The sequence below is a fragment of the Anastrepha ludens genome, chromosome 5, assembly GCF_028408465.1.
Source record: "Anastrepha ludens isolate Willacy chromosome 5, idAnaLude1.1, whole genome shotgun sequence".
NCBI classification, from domain to species: domain Eukaryota; kingdom Metazoa; phylum Arthropoda; class Insecta; order Diptera; family Tephritidae; genus Anastrepha; species Anastrepha ludens.
The window spans coordinates 48,441,451-48,454,113 of NC_071501.1; the positions used below are offsets into that span (position 1 = coordinate 48,441,451).

Here is a 12,663-nt window from a genome sequence, read left to right on the forward strand (position 1 = left end):
GGAACGATAAACAAAGTGCGAGTTACAGTGACATAATATACATAGATTGCAAAAATCTAGCTGCTCAGCTGGCTAGACTTTGCAGTAAAAATGGATACTTATTACTCCAGCTCTGGAAGTATTCGCTCTGACGAAACAAAATATTGTTTTATGTGGGTAAAGGATACAGAGTCCATAAGCGCTGAAAGCGACGACAAATAAATTTATGTGTTATGCAAAATTTTAAAATGTGTTACAAATACTAAACTTCAACATTAATGATTTGACGTGAACAATTTATGTTGATTACCTTTTATTTATTAACTATAATTAACCTTTGGTAAAGGCCATAATGAGGATGTTTTGGCATATACTTATATTTATGTATACATAAACATAAAACTGCGGATAGTTAGTGTAATAATTTCAGCTTTCGGTTCACCACTTCTCTGCTCGCTGCTCGCCAAGCGAAAAACTTATATGTGAAACCAGCAACAATTCGCATTAGCGATGACCAAGCGATTTTGGGTAAAGCTGTTCAGCTCAAGTATTAGTAGCCATATTCTTTTATTATATTTTGCATACTTTACATGCCATGCTTTGGGAAGCAATGGTTGTTGTTGTAGTTGTAGCATCATTAACATTTCCCATGCATTTACGGGGAATGCTGCTGGAGTGAGTCTTTGGCTGGATGTAAATTCGGGTTGTTCCGGTAACGTAGAACTGACTGTCGTGGGTCATATGGTCATTAAAATACATAGGTAGCCCTCACGTTCATATGGATAATTCAAAGGTTTTAGATTAATAATAACAGATTTTGTATGCGGTTTTTATTTCATAGATTAATATAACAAATATGTATAAATAACAATTCAAGGATTTTTTAAAACTTGAACAAGTGACAGTAGGAAAAACGGAAATATTCATGTGGTCAATAAAATATGTACGAAATACTATAGAAATAAATACGATACAAAAATAACTTAGTGATTTTATTAAAAATGCTGTTTAAATTAACTCTGTTTAATCAATAACCACTGTGTCCACCCTGATTGTCAATGACTTTTTGTATTCGATTTGGCATAGAATTAGTAATCCTACGCCACGTTTCTATGGAGTGGAATTACATAGTTCTTTGATTTTGCCATAAATTCCTTCTTTTTTTGAATATTTCTTTCCCGATTCGCTTCTTCAAATCCCCCAAAGATTTTCGATGGGCTTGGCTAATTATATTATTATTTTTTTTTGTGTAAAAATCATTCCCGTACGAACGTTTTGGGTCTTTATCTTGCATAAAAAGCCACCGAAGTATCATATTCTGTACCATAAAACGCATGTCTTTGTAAATAATCGTGTAAATTTTATTGATTATGAGGTGAATAGGTCCTACTCCATACCAAGATAAACATTCCAAACCATTATATTGTCGCCACCGTGCTTGACTGTTTTTCTTTGTGTACCGCGAGTAGAACTCTTGTTCTTCAGGGCGTCAGACACTTCCTCCAGCATTATTTCCTAATATTTTTTTTGTTTCATCGCCCAAAGTATATTACAAAATGTTTTCTCTTTCCTAAATTTATACCTTGCCATACGACATGTATAGTATATTTGTATATGTCCTGCACTGGATTATTTTTGTTTTGACACAACTTTTACAGTGAGTGTTTGAGAAGTCTGTCTATATTACGTCGGGTCCAGTGGTTATTTAATAAATACTCGTTAGAGTATTTTGAAGGAAATGAATTCTGATGTGCCTAGGAGGTTCGAAAATATGGGTGGTAAACGCTCGGGAAGCCCGTAGTCGAACTGTTAGATAATGCATTCACTGTTTCCATTATATGCCCAAACTTCAAAATAAGATCATGGGCAAACTACATGCGGTCAAGGGCCATTTGCAATGTGTGGGATGAATTATTGTGAGTCGATTCACATAACTTGGAAAATGTAAATTGACATTTTCATGTACTCACCAGTACTTTTTATTTATTTTAGCTCGCAATGGTTCATTGGACGCCACAATATACTGCGACAACTCGATGGACTTTGTCGGAGCAGAGAAAAAGCTGAGGGAGCTCCAGAAAGCCTTTTGGAGTAGAAGAAGATTCTTGATTATGCCACCGACGAAGGATTCACCTTTCCCTTCATACCTTCGTTCGCGAAGAAAACGTGTCACCTCAGCAGTGAATCCTGGGTCGAATATTATATACAACAATTTCCGGAGCGGACTGCAGAATTCGAAATAGGTCTAGAAAATTGAGACGACTTTTACACTAATTCGCTGTGCTGCCGGGGGAATGCAAAAATTGAAACTTTGAAACTTAGAAATCTAGGAAGTAAGAATTGGAGATCTCATTAAAATCTCGTAGTGTTCTTTCAATAGGAGCATTACGAGCATAATTTGTATTTGTAAATAAGTTATTAAGATAAAAAGGAAGAGTGTTACGAAGAATTCTTTGAGGTGTAAGAAAATCAACACTTTGAAGCATGGATGATTGCCTATTTGCCTATTAGTATATACAATTGAAAACAAACGAGAGAGCAAGAAACGAAATTCTACTTCAAGACATCTTTTAAAATTGAGGGCTTGATCAATAGCAAGCGGAATTTGTAAGATGGGATGGGATCAGCAAACTTTAATTTAGGAAATTTTAGTACTACAGGGCCCGCCATCTATCGTTACGGATTTGAACTAGGTATTATTTGAAGAATGGTAACACTTAGGGGGCGTCCATAAATTACGTGAGATGTTTAAGGGGGGGAGGGGGTCGAGTCAAATCTCATCTAATCTTACGTTGGAGAGAGGGGGGCTCTCGGCAAATATCACGCAATTTTTTTTCTGATTGAAACAAAAAAATTGTACATGCTTAAGATTTAATCTCAAGCGTAATCGTAGTATGATTAAGATCATTCACTAATTCGTTCGAAAGAAAATAATTTCATTCATACTTCGACGTTATACATTACTACTGTCAAACCACCATATTTGTTTTATACCAAATAGCTCAATTTAATCTAAATTTGCGGTACAGTGTAGCCCGTCGGTTGTTTTCGCGCCACTATGAGCCGAACGCCCTATCACTCAGGTTGACGTTTGACAATTCCGGACTTTAAAGAACATGACGGAAAATCATTTGCTCCATTTCTAATACGCGTACCGATTCAACCGCTGAATGCCTTCATCAGCACGCCTATTGATCTCTATTGCCCAAGTATACGTGATGATTTAGAGAAAATATGCTGCAGTACATGCGGTATTTACAACACAAGAGCTGCAGAGCACAGGAGAGCAGCTCACATTGCACCAGCTAAGCAAGCGCGTATGTACCGCAAAGTGCGACCCTCACGGATTGTCACAAGACGAGCTAATGAGTTACTGTGCGCAAGCGTCAACGGCTTAGAGTGGCTAGATTAGAACGAAGTTGAAGGAGCACATGATTTTACTGAAAATCATATGGACATGTTGGTTCCAATAGTCTCTCTTGAAACCGCGCATGATTCTCCATGGACTGAATTAGAGTAGATATTCTTTTTTTAATCGCAGTAGTTACGATTTAAGTCTTCTATTGTTAAATTTTTATTACACTTATAACTCTCAGCAATATTGATTACTAGTCTTAACTAGTCGTAAATAAAAGCACGAAGCAAATTTTTTTTCTTTTTACAATAACAATCCAATGCGTTTACATAAAAAACCCACATTTTGAAAAATCTCACGTGAGATTGGGGGATGGGGGAGGGGGGTTGAATGAAATCTCACGACATCTCACCATCAGAAAATTGAAAAAAACACCTCACGTAATTTATGGACGCCCCCTTAGCTGTCATCTGATTTGACAGAAAATTAGTTTTATTCTTCCGCTGAACGAAAATGGTTGTGTATACGCTCAAAGAACGACTTGGGATCGACTTGAAGAAGATGAAGACTTTTACCGAAAAATCATCTTTTCGGATGAAGCTCATTTCCATCTCGGCGGGTATGTTAACAAGCAAAATTGCCGCATTTGGGGCTCAGAAAACCCACACGCACTCGAAGAAAAGCCGATGCATTCACAACGTTTCACTGTTTGGTGCGGATTTTGGTCTAGAGGTCCATTTTTCTTCGAAATTGAGCGAGGAGTGGCCGTAACCGTCAATGGAGAGCGTTACCGGGCCATGTTGAACGAATTTTTGTTCCGAGAAATTGAAGAGGAGGATATTGGTGGCATTTGGTTCCAACAAGATGGCGCTACTTGCCACACAGCGAATGCTACGATCAATCTTTTGCGCACTGTCTTCGAAGATCGCATTATCAGCCGAAATTCTGATATCGTTTGGCCGCCTCGGAGCTGCGATTTGACGCCGTTGGATTATTATCTTTGGGGTGGTGTCAAAGACCAGTGTTATGCCAACAAACCAGCAACAATTGATGCACTGAAGACTAACATACGCGATGTCATAGCTGAAATACAGCCGCATACAATCGAAAATGTGTTGAAAAATTGGGCCGATGGTATGGGATGGTGCATGGCTAGCCGAGGCAGCCATATGAATGAAGTTGTGTTCCATCATTAACCGGAAGGATTGTACTTCAAAATAAAAAAAAAAACAGTTTAATTCCATAAAGTTATATGGCGGACCCTGTATTTCAGATAAATATTGCGCACACGTTCAATCCGATTAATTACAAATGTGCAGTATGGCATTCAAATAAATGCGGCATATTTCAATCTATATCGCACGAATAGGGTAAACAGGGTAAAAATAATTGGTGCTACTTCATTTGTTAGGTATTTGGCTGAGCTCCTCCTCCAATTTCTGGTGTATAACTTGATGTTATTTCACAAATCTAGAGACCTACAGCTTTAAACCGACTTCGGTTATTTCTGTGATTTTATTGATATTTTCGATATTATTGACATTTTCTTTAACGTCAAAAATGCCTAAAGGGAATCGACGAAGCCAAAATTGCACGTAATTTGCTGTTATAGTATCCGCATCATAAACACCATTCACAATTTCAGCGGTCTGACTTGCAATTTCCCCTTTATCAAAGGGGACCTCCATTGCTAACAGGCTGTAACTCACAACTGAATGGAACAAACAAAAAAACAGCAAAATAACTTTTTTAGTGTGAAATGCTACCTTGACGAGTTCGCAAAGAGCATAAACTTTAAATTGTCTGATCCATATTTTACGAGATATCGATTACTACAGGCATCTACCGAGAAAATAATGAATTTCTCTTCTCCTAAACTAATATAATATATATACAAACATACATATATATATATATATATATATATATATATCCTCCTCTTATTTGTGGTGTGTGTTTTGAAGTTTTTCCACAAATGGGGGGACCTACAGTCGGAGATTTGCTATTGCCTGTAGAGAGAGACGACCGCTATTAGAAAAAACCGTGTCTATCATTTGGTGTGCATGCACGGTGATTCGAAATTGTACACTTCTGATTAAAAGCACTTTTATTTTCTTGGCCGCAGCTGTAAGTGGGTGTGTGTGTATGCTTACAAATGCGAATATATACATACATACACACATGTGTGCACATCGTATACAAATATACAGTTTTAATAACTGAATAATGTGAACAAAGTAATAAACTGACGAACTCAACAATATAAAGAAAATACAACTTTTAATAATAAAAATTTCGATAATGTTGGACTCTCGACTCTTGAATCTACGTATGTACCTAATTGGCATTTTACTTGTTGTTTTCAATTTCATTACTGTTAACAGTTGTTGATCGACGATCGCCAACACTGGAACACCCCGCGCCCCATTTTTATTACTCTACTCCTACGAATGGCGCAAGCTTTTGTTCTATGACAGCTGTTACTATCAGCTGATAATATGCATACTCACATACATATAACGCGACGATTGGCACAAGAAGATGTGTGTGTGTGTTAATGAGCTTGCGTTTGTAGAACGCTTCCGCGGCCGCTGCCACCACTTTTACTGCTACAATAATTATGTTTGTGTTGCCGATCAGTTTTTGTTACTATTATTATTGTTGCTTAACCACTTTTGTTCAACTCAGTATTTGCCGATGTTGTTGTTCTTGCTTCCAACTTATTCACACTTGCTTGACAGCAATTCGATCGCTAAGCTGCTTCATCGCCTCATTGCCGCTTTGGTTCGACAAGAATAGCCAAAGTGTTAACTGCGCTCGATCGGAGTGGTTGAGTGTTTGAATTTTTGTTCGCTTTTCGATTTGTAATAAGGACAACAAACAAACGCGTTCGCTTGTATTGAGCAAATAAAACGTAATCGGGAATGTAAAGTGATATTAGAAAAGAAAGAAATAAGAATTTATTCTATCGGCTACATTACAAATGTAAGTCCAAAGAAATTAAAAATATTACAAAAATATACTTAAATATGTGAATATCTAAAACCGGGGAAAATCCATATGTACAAACTTATGTCTATGTTCGCACTCGCTCGTTGTTTGCTTTAAGCGATCTGTGTTTTTAATGTTTTGCAAGATTTTTTTGCAGTGTTTGAGCAGTTTATGCGAACGCATGCGCATTCTACAACTACTGAAATTGAAAGTTATTGCAATCTCTCACAGTTGTTATTTAAGTTGTAGTGAAACCCACGCTTAGTCTGTACTTATTTTACGTTACTTAACTTAACTTAATATTTTGCTCGACCTTTTACAAGGAAAGTTGTGTTAGTGGTTAATTAAAATTAAAAAAAAAAAATTAAAAAAAACAATTAATTCAATTTTATAATTCTTCAAAATAATTTATTTTGTATGCAACTAGAAATGGTTTTGAAAGTAACTTATTTGATGTGTTATTATAGCAGGCGAACTGTTAAACAGATGTACAAGTAATCGAAGACAAAAAACAACAAAAATATTGGCCTCGTGTGCACCCGTTTTCAAATTGTGTTTTTCTTAAGTCAAGTTAAGTGTACGCTAACTGAGATTTTATTCACTGTGATTGCAGCTGTGTTGAGGCTTGCAGGGCGAATTTACCAAATAGCAGCTTCCCGTGCAGTTTGCTTAACAATGCAAGAAGAAGTTGAAAAGCTATGCAGATATGTCTCTTGTCTGGTCTGTGGCCTGGGAGTATGTGCGAGTGTGGTGGATGTGATATATGTATTTCGCACAAATATTGCGCACATACGTACTTGCACACATACATGCCTATAAATGCTTCCTATACGCTTTCAAAATCACTGGTAGAAAAGAAGTTATGAACAAGTTTTCGTTGTACGGAGTAAAAGTGTTGTTATTGTTATTCTGTCCTCTTTTGGCAGTAAGCGAAATGTTGGCGAATAATTTTTTCTAGATCTACTGAGATTGATTTCTACCAGACACTTTTCGAAACTCCACCTGCCCCATTAAATTCGTGAATACTTCGATTGTTTATTTTTTTCTTCTTTATTTACATACGTATACATACATATGTATGCATTACTTGGTTTTTTCGCTTGTGAATACTAAACAAATACAAATTCTACACATCTCCGTAAATATGTACATTTGAACACATACACACATACGTGCATATATGAGATTAAATGCCGCGCTTTTTAACTGTAGTTTGCTTTATTTTGGTTTGCTTTAATTTTTGCTTTCATTCGTACTTATTTACATAAAAGCATATGTATGTAAGTAAAGAGTAAATTCATACATATGTATGTATGCATATATTTGTATTCAAATGTATTCGAGCTTTGCTATTAAAAAGAAAACCATTCAATTTTTTATTTAAACCGCTCAAATATTTATGTTACGCCCCCAAAGTCATCTCTATAGTAATAAATACACTTTATAAAGCTATATAAACCTCAAATAGTCGCGTCCGTGTATTGTCATGCTGAGGAATTCGCAATTTCAGCATATTCTTCTTACTTTTATTTTTTGCTGCTTTTTCTTCGCTCACTTAAATTCTATAGAGCTAGGGAGCGATCAACGAGAAAGTCACTAGATCTTCGGCCAATTGGAGAAAGAAAAGCGGGACGCCCGAGGAAACGGTGGCTAGAAGATGTGGAAGCTGATCTTAGGAAAACGCGAGTGCAATGTTGGAGGGAAGTGGCTGTAAATCGAGATCGATAGCAAGAAGCTGTGAAGGAAGCAATGGTTCACCAAGGACTGTGACGCTAAGAAGAAGAAGAAGGTTAGGTTGACAGTGCCCGTTAGTACCCCCATCGTGTTTCTCATATCCTGCCTCCTAAGATTCAGTAGCGATTTTGTGCGGCCGTGGTTTCATGCTGACCAAGTGTGCCTACTCATTTGGCAAAAAGGTGATTGACTCCAACGTGCATTCGCAACATTGATAGAGTGTCAATCTATTAATAATTTGCACGTAGCAAAGGAAATAGGTATCAATACATTATCTGGGTGAATGTTTAGTGTTGCACCTTTTCTTGCAAGGTCATCTGCTTTGCAATTACCTTCTGTGTTTCTATGGCCTGGCACCCAGATCAGGTTTATTTTTAAATATTGCGATACTTCGCGTAATAATTTGTAGTTTTGTGACTCTAACGATTTCTGAGCTGCCTGACTATTCGAGTAGATATATACATAAGTATACTCCCCTCGTAGTTAGGGGTCTCTTCTTTAAAAAGCAATAAGGCCTCTCTTAAGGCGATAACTTCCGCCTGAAAGACACTACAGTCACTAGGCAAGCGAAAGGATGTACTGGTGCTTAGCTTTTAAGAGTAAAATTCTCCACCAACCTGTTTATCAAGCTTAGATTTGTCCCAGTCCTCTTTTGAAGCGAATTTTGTGGTAAAGAGTTTATGAAAATAAAGCCTTACAGTGTTACAAAAAACTGTTGTAGCTGGAATAGTGGACAATTTTTTTAATATAGTCTCAGTATTGACTTGGCAGCTAGTTGTTTACCATATAAGTCATAATAAGTGGTTCTAAGAGCTCCACTTATACATCAGCTTGCTGCTCTGCTACAGAGCTATTCACAGAAAACCCTAAGCAATGGTATGGAAAGCGATTATGCAGAACTTATCTTATAAGTGATACGTAAGCAATTGGTAGATATACAAATTATAAAAAACATTTTTTGATTTTTGATTGCATTTAAATGAGAAATTCTGGGAAATTTTTGAACAGATATGACGCGATGATGAACAATTTCTATAACAACATTTTTTTGTCAGTCAGCCGGAAGCAAGACCACTTCATGCAAGGTGATGTTACTGGAGTAGCTGAGTTGTTTTTTTTTTTTTCTTTCGTTTTGGTGGTTTGAATTGCAAAGTGATATTTTGCGTTTGCTTCTGATTGAAATTCGTTCAATTCAAAAGTGATCAGCTGATGCTGACATTGAAACCACAAAATTGAATACATATAATTTTGATGTTATACTACTACTACCACCTTGTGCGAATTCGCCCTTGTCGGAAGAGTCGTGTTTATAATATAATTTTTTGTTCGGATTTTAAATTCACAAATGCACATTTTACGAGTATAAGTATTAAGGGTCTTTCAAAAGAGACGCCTAGATATCAGTAGTGAATAATTCATAGATGGTATCTTTTTTATGTCATCTTTGACATAAGATGTAAAATTTTATACGATAGAACAACGCGTTAAAATATTGAAACTTATTATGAAAATGGTCGATCTTTCAGAACAGCATACCGCAAAATTCGTGATTTATTTTGGTAGAAATAATCGACCGAATAAGTCAATTCTAAGGTTGATTCTATCGAGAATAGAAATAAAACTACCAGACCAGACTGCGGTGTTTTGAAAAGTAAATTCTATGTTAATAAGCCAACAACACATACTTTCATAGTTGTAAACAACCGGAGAAAAAGGAAACAATCTTCCATTTCCTCTGTGAATGCCCTGACCTATGGAAAGACAGAATGTTAACCCTGGGTAAACCGCTGTTCGAGAGTCTCGAGCAACTATCTGGCTTAGACTTCAACAACCTGATAAGGTTCCTGAACCCCACAGACTGGATATAGTCTTGCTGTAAATAACTGTTAAACAAGTTGGTAACAAGGATGTGGCAACAAAATGGTGCGGAAGCGCTAGGGGATTCTGAATGAATCACCACTCTAACCAACCAACCAACCAAAGCCAACAACAACTCCAGAACTGAAAAAGAGCATACAGATTGCAGTTCTCAATGCGATAATGGGTGAGCAAATTCTTGAAAACTTTAATTTTCGTATAACAGCCTGTAGACATGCACATGGAGGACATTTAAATGGCAAATTTTCACATTTAGCAATTCTAAGAGCCGTATTTTGAATAAAAATTGTGAGCCCTGAAAGAATCTATAATAAATTTTCACGATTTATTTTAAAACTAGGCATTAGGGCACGTTTTTGAAATACCATTTATTTCGTTTTTGGAATTCAGTAATTTGAATGTCAAAATTCCAATCAGAATGTAAGCAAACAAACAAACCAAAAATAGTAATATGACCTGGTATAGGTTCATCTGCGGCTGATATGGCCGAATGAGTTGATGCGTGATTACCATTCGGAAGTGCATAGATTCGACATCTAGGCACGAAACACCGACTGATACAAAATGTTTTTTCTAATAGCGGTCGCCCCTCGGCAGGCAATGGCAAGCTTCTGACTGTATATCTGCCATGAAAAAGCTCTTCTTAAAAACCATCTATGCGGAGGCGGCGTAAATCTTCTATTTGTGGAAAGGAATCAAGACGCACACCACAAATTGGAGGAGAAGTTCGAACATACACGCAAAAAGGGTTTAAGCGCCAATTGGTTTGTTTGGATGAATTCTTTCTTGACGAACGGCCTGACTGAAAGAAAGCGTTCTGCTAAGCCACTTGAGGTGGAAACAGAAAATTTTACATGAAGCCGACCTGCGAAATAATGCTTATTATTTCTAATAATTCCTAATTGGATTGTTTTTTCATTACCCTTATACAAACTCGCCTAGAACGACAGAACCTTGCATCACGACAACATGCAGGCACCTTCCTCATTCATTGATCAAGAGTTTTTTGATGAAAAACGGAATTTCCAAAGTTGATGCTCCATCCTACAACTCAAATGTCGATGTCTGGGTTTTTTCTTATTCTTCAACGATGAAGTTGTCTCTAAAGGGCACTCATCACGGCGGCGTGCAGCACATTAAGGAAATGTAAACGCGGTGCTGAATGCGTTAATTTCGAATGATTACCAAGGTTGTTTCCAATTATCGGAGCAATGGCAGAATGATTGTGTTGAGTTAGAATTAGAGCTTTAGAGAAAAGGTCGATAAAAAATCTTTGTTCGTAACTTAGTTTTTATTGACAATTCCTTCAAATGTTACTGCCAAGCCTAGTAGTGGATCAGCGCAAACACGTTATAATAAATAAGAAAAGTATATTCATTTCTATGTTTTTCAGATAATAATAGAGAACAATTAAATATAATCAAAAGTAATTAAGAATAATCAAATTAGATTACAGTTAATTGTTTTCTAATCTTAACTGAATAGGATATGCTTTTGTTTTTTATTGTAACGTTGTTTTCTTGTTTTTGTAAAATGTTAAAGATAATAAAAAAACTCTAGTAATATTTTTTTATTATTTCTAATTATAATCGAATACTATTCGTTGATTATTAAGAAAGAACATTCACTTATTATGATTAATAAAGCACCTTCAGCGTAATCTGAATTTAACAACTCCGGCATAAAGATTTATTTAGGTGCAACAGCTCGTCCAATAGTGTATTTAACTCTTTCATGTTCACTCGTACTCTGAAAAATATTTCATTCCCACACAATATAAATCTTTTGCGTCGCATTTATTCGTTTATCTAATCAAATTGACATCTGTACGACAAATGCGAGTACCGACACTATTTCGTGATTAATATTTCGAAGCTCATTTTCACATCGGTGGCTACGTCAATAAGCAAAATTGTCGGATTTGGGGCTCAGAAAATGCACTCGTTACTGTAGAGAAGCAAATGCGTCCACAACGGCATCATCTGGCCATTTTTTTTCGAAAATGAGCGAGAAGCCGCGGTTACAGTAAATGGCCAGCGTTACCGTGACATGCTCAACGAGTTGTTTCCAAAAATTGAAGAGGATGACCTGGACGACATTTGGTTTCAACAGGACGGTGCAACTTGTCATACTGCCAAAGTTACACTCGAACTTTTGGATACCGTTTTTGAAAACCGAATAATCAGCCGAAATTCCGATATCAATTGGACGCCTCGGAGCTGTGATTTAAGCCCGTTGGACTATTTTTTGTGGGGAGCCGTTAAGGACAAATGCTATGCGAACCATCCCGAGACGATTGATGCTTTAAAACACGAAATCGAAGATGCCATTCATGAAATTGGAGCCCAAACAATCGAAAATGCGCTTAAAAATTGGGTTGATCGAATGGCCTACTGTAAAGCCAGTCGTGACAGTCATTTGACGATATTATTTTTCATGCATAAATGACAAGTTCAATCTTCAAAATAAAAAAAAAAGTTTGAAAAAATAAAAATAATTTTGCGTCACCCTTTGTATGTATAATATGTATGCGTGTAGCTAGATACGTACGCATGTATTTAACTACAAACATCTTCTGACAGCCAGAGTAGTTTATTTCCGTTGAGCTCACTATGAAACGTGTCTCCCGAATTTCTTCTAAAAAATAATGATGGCGATTGTCGATGTCTACATCAAAACTTATTAATTAAAATACAGAACTGTAATTTGAAAAAAAACTTGTAAAA

The 12,663-nt window shown here is 36.5% G+C and overlaps 1 protein-coding gene across 1 annotated transcript in view; it reads left to right on the forward strand.

The window, feature by feature from the left end:
• The first annotated feature begins 6,099 nt into the window (after positions 1-6,099).
• The window catches only part of LOC128863134 (ATP-binding cassette sub-family G member 4), a 40,901-nt gene continuing 34,337 nt past the window's right edge, over positions 6,100-12,663 (forward strand). Inside the window, exon 1 of the mRNA XM_054102097.1 lies at positions 6,100-6,319. The gene's annotated coding sequence lies outside the window, so the exon portion shown is untranslated. The remainder of the gene's footprint in view (positions 6,320-12,663) is intronic.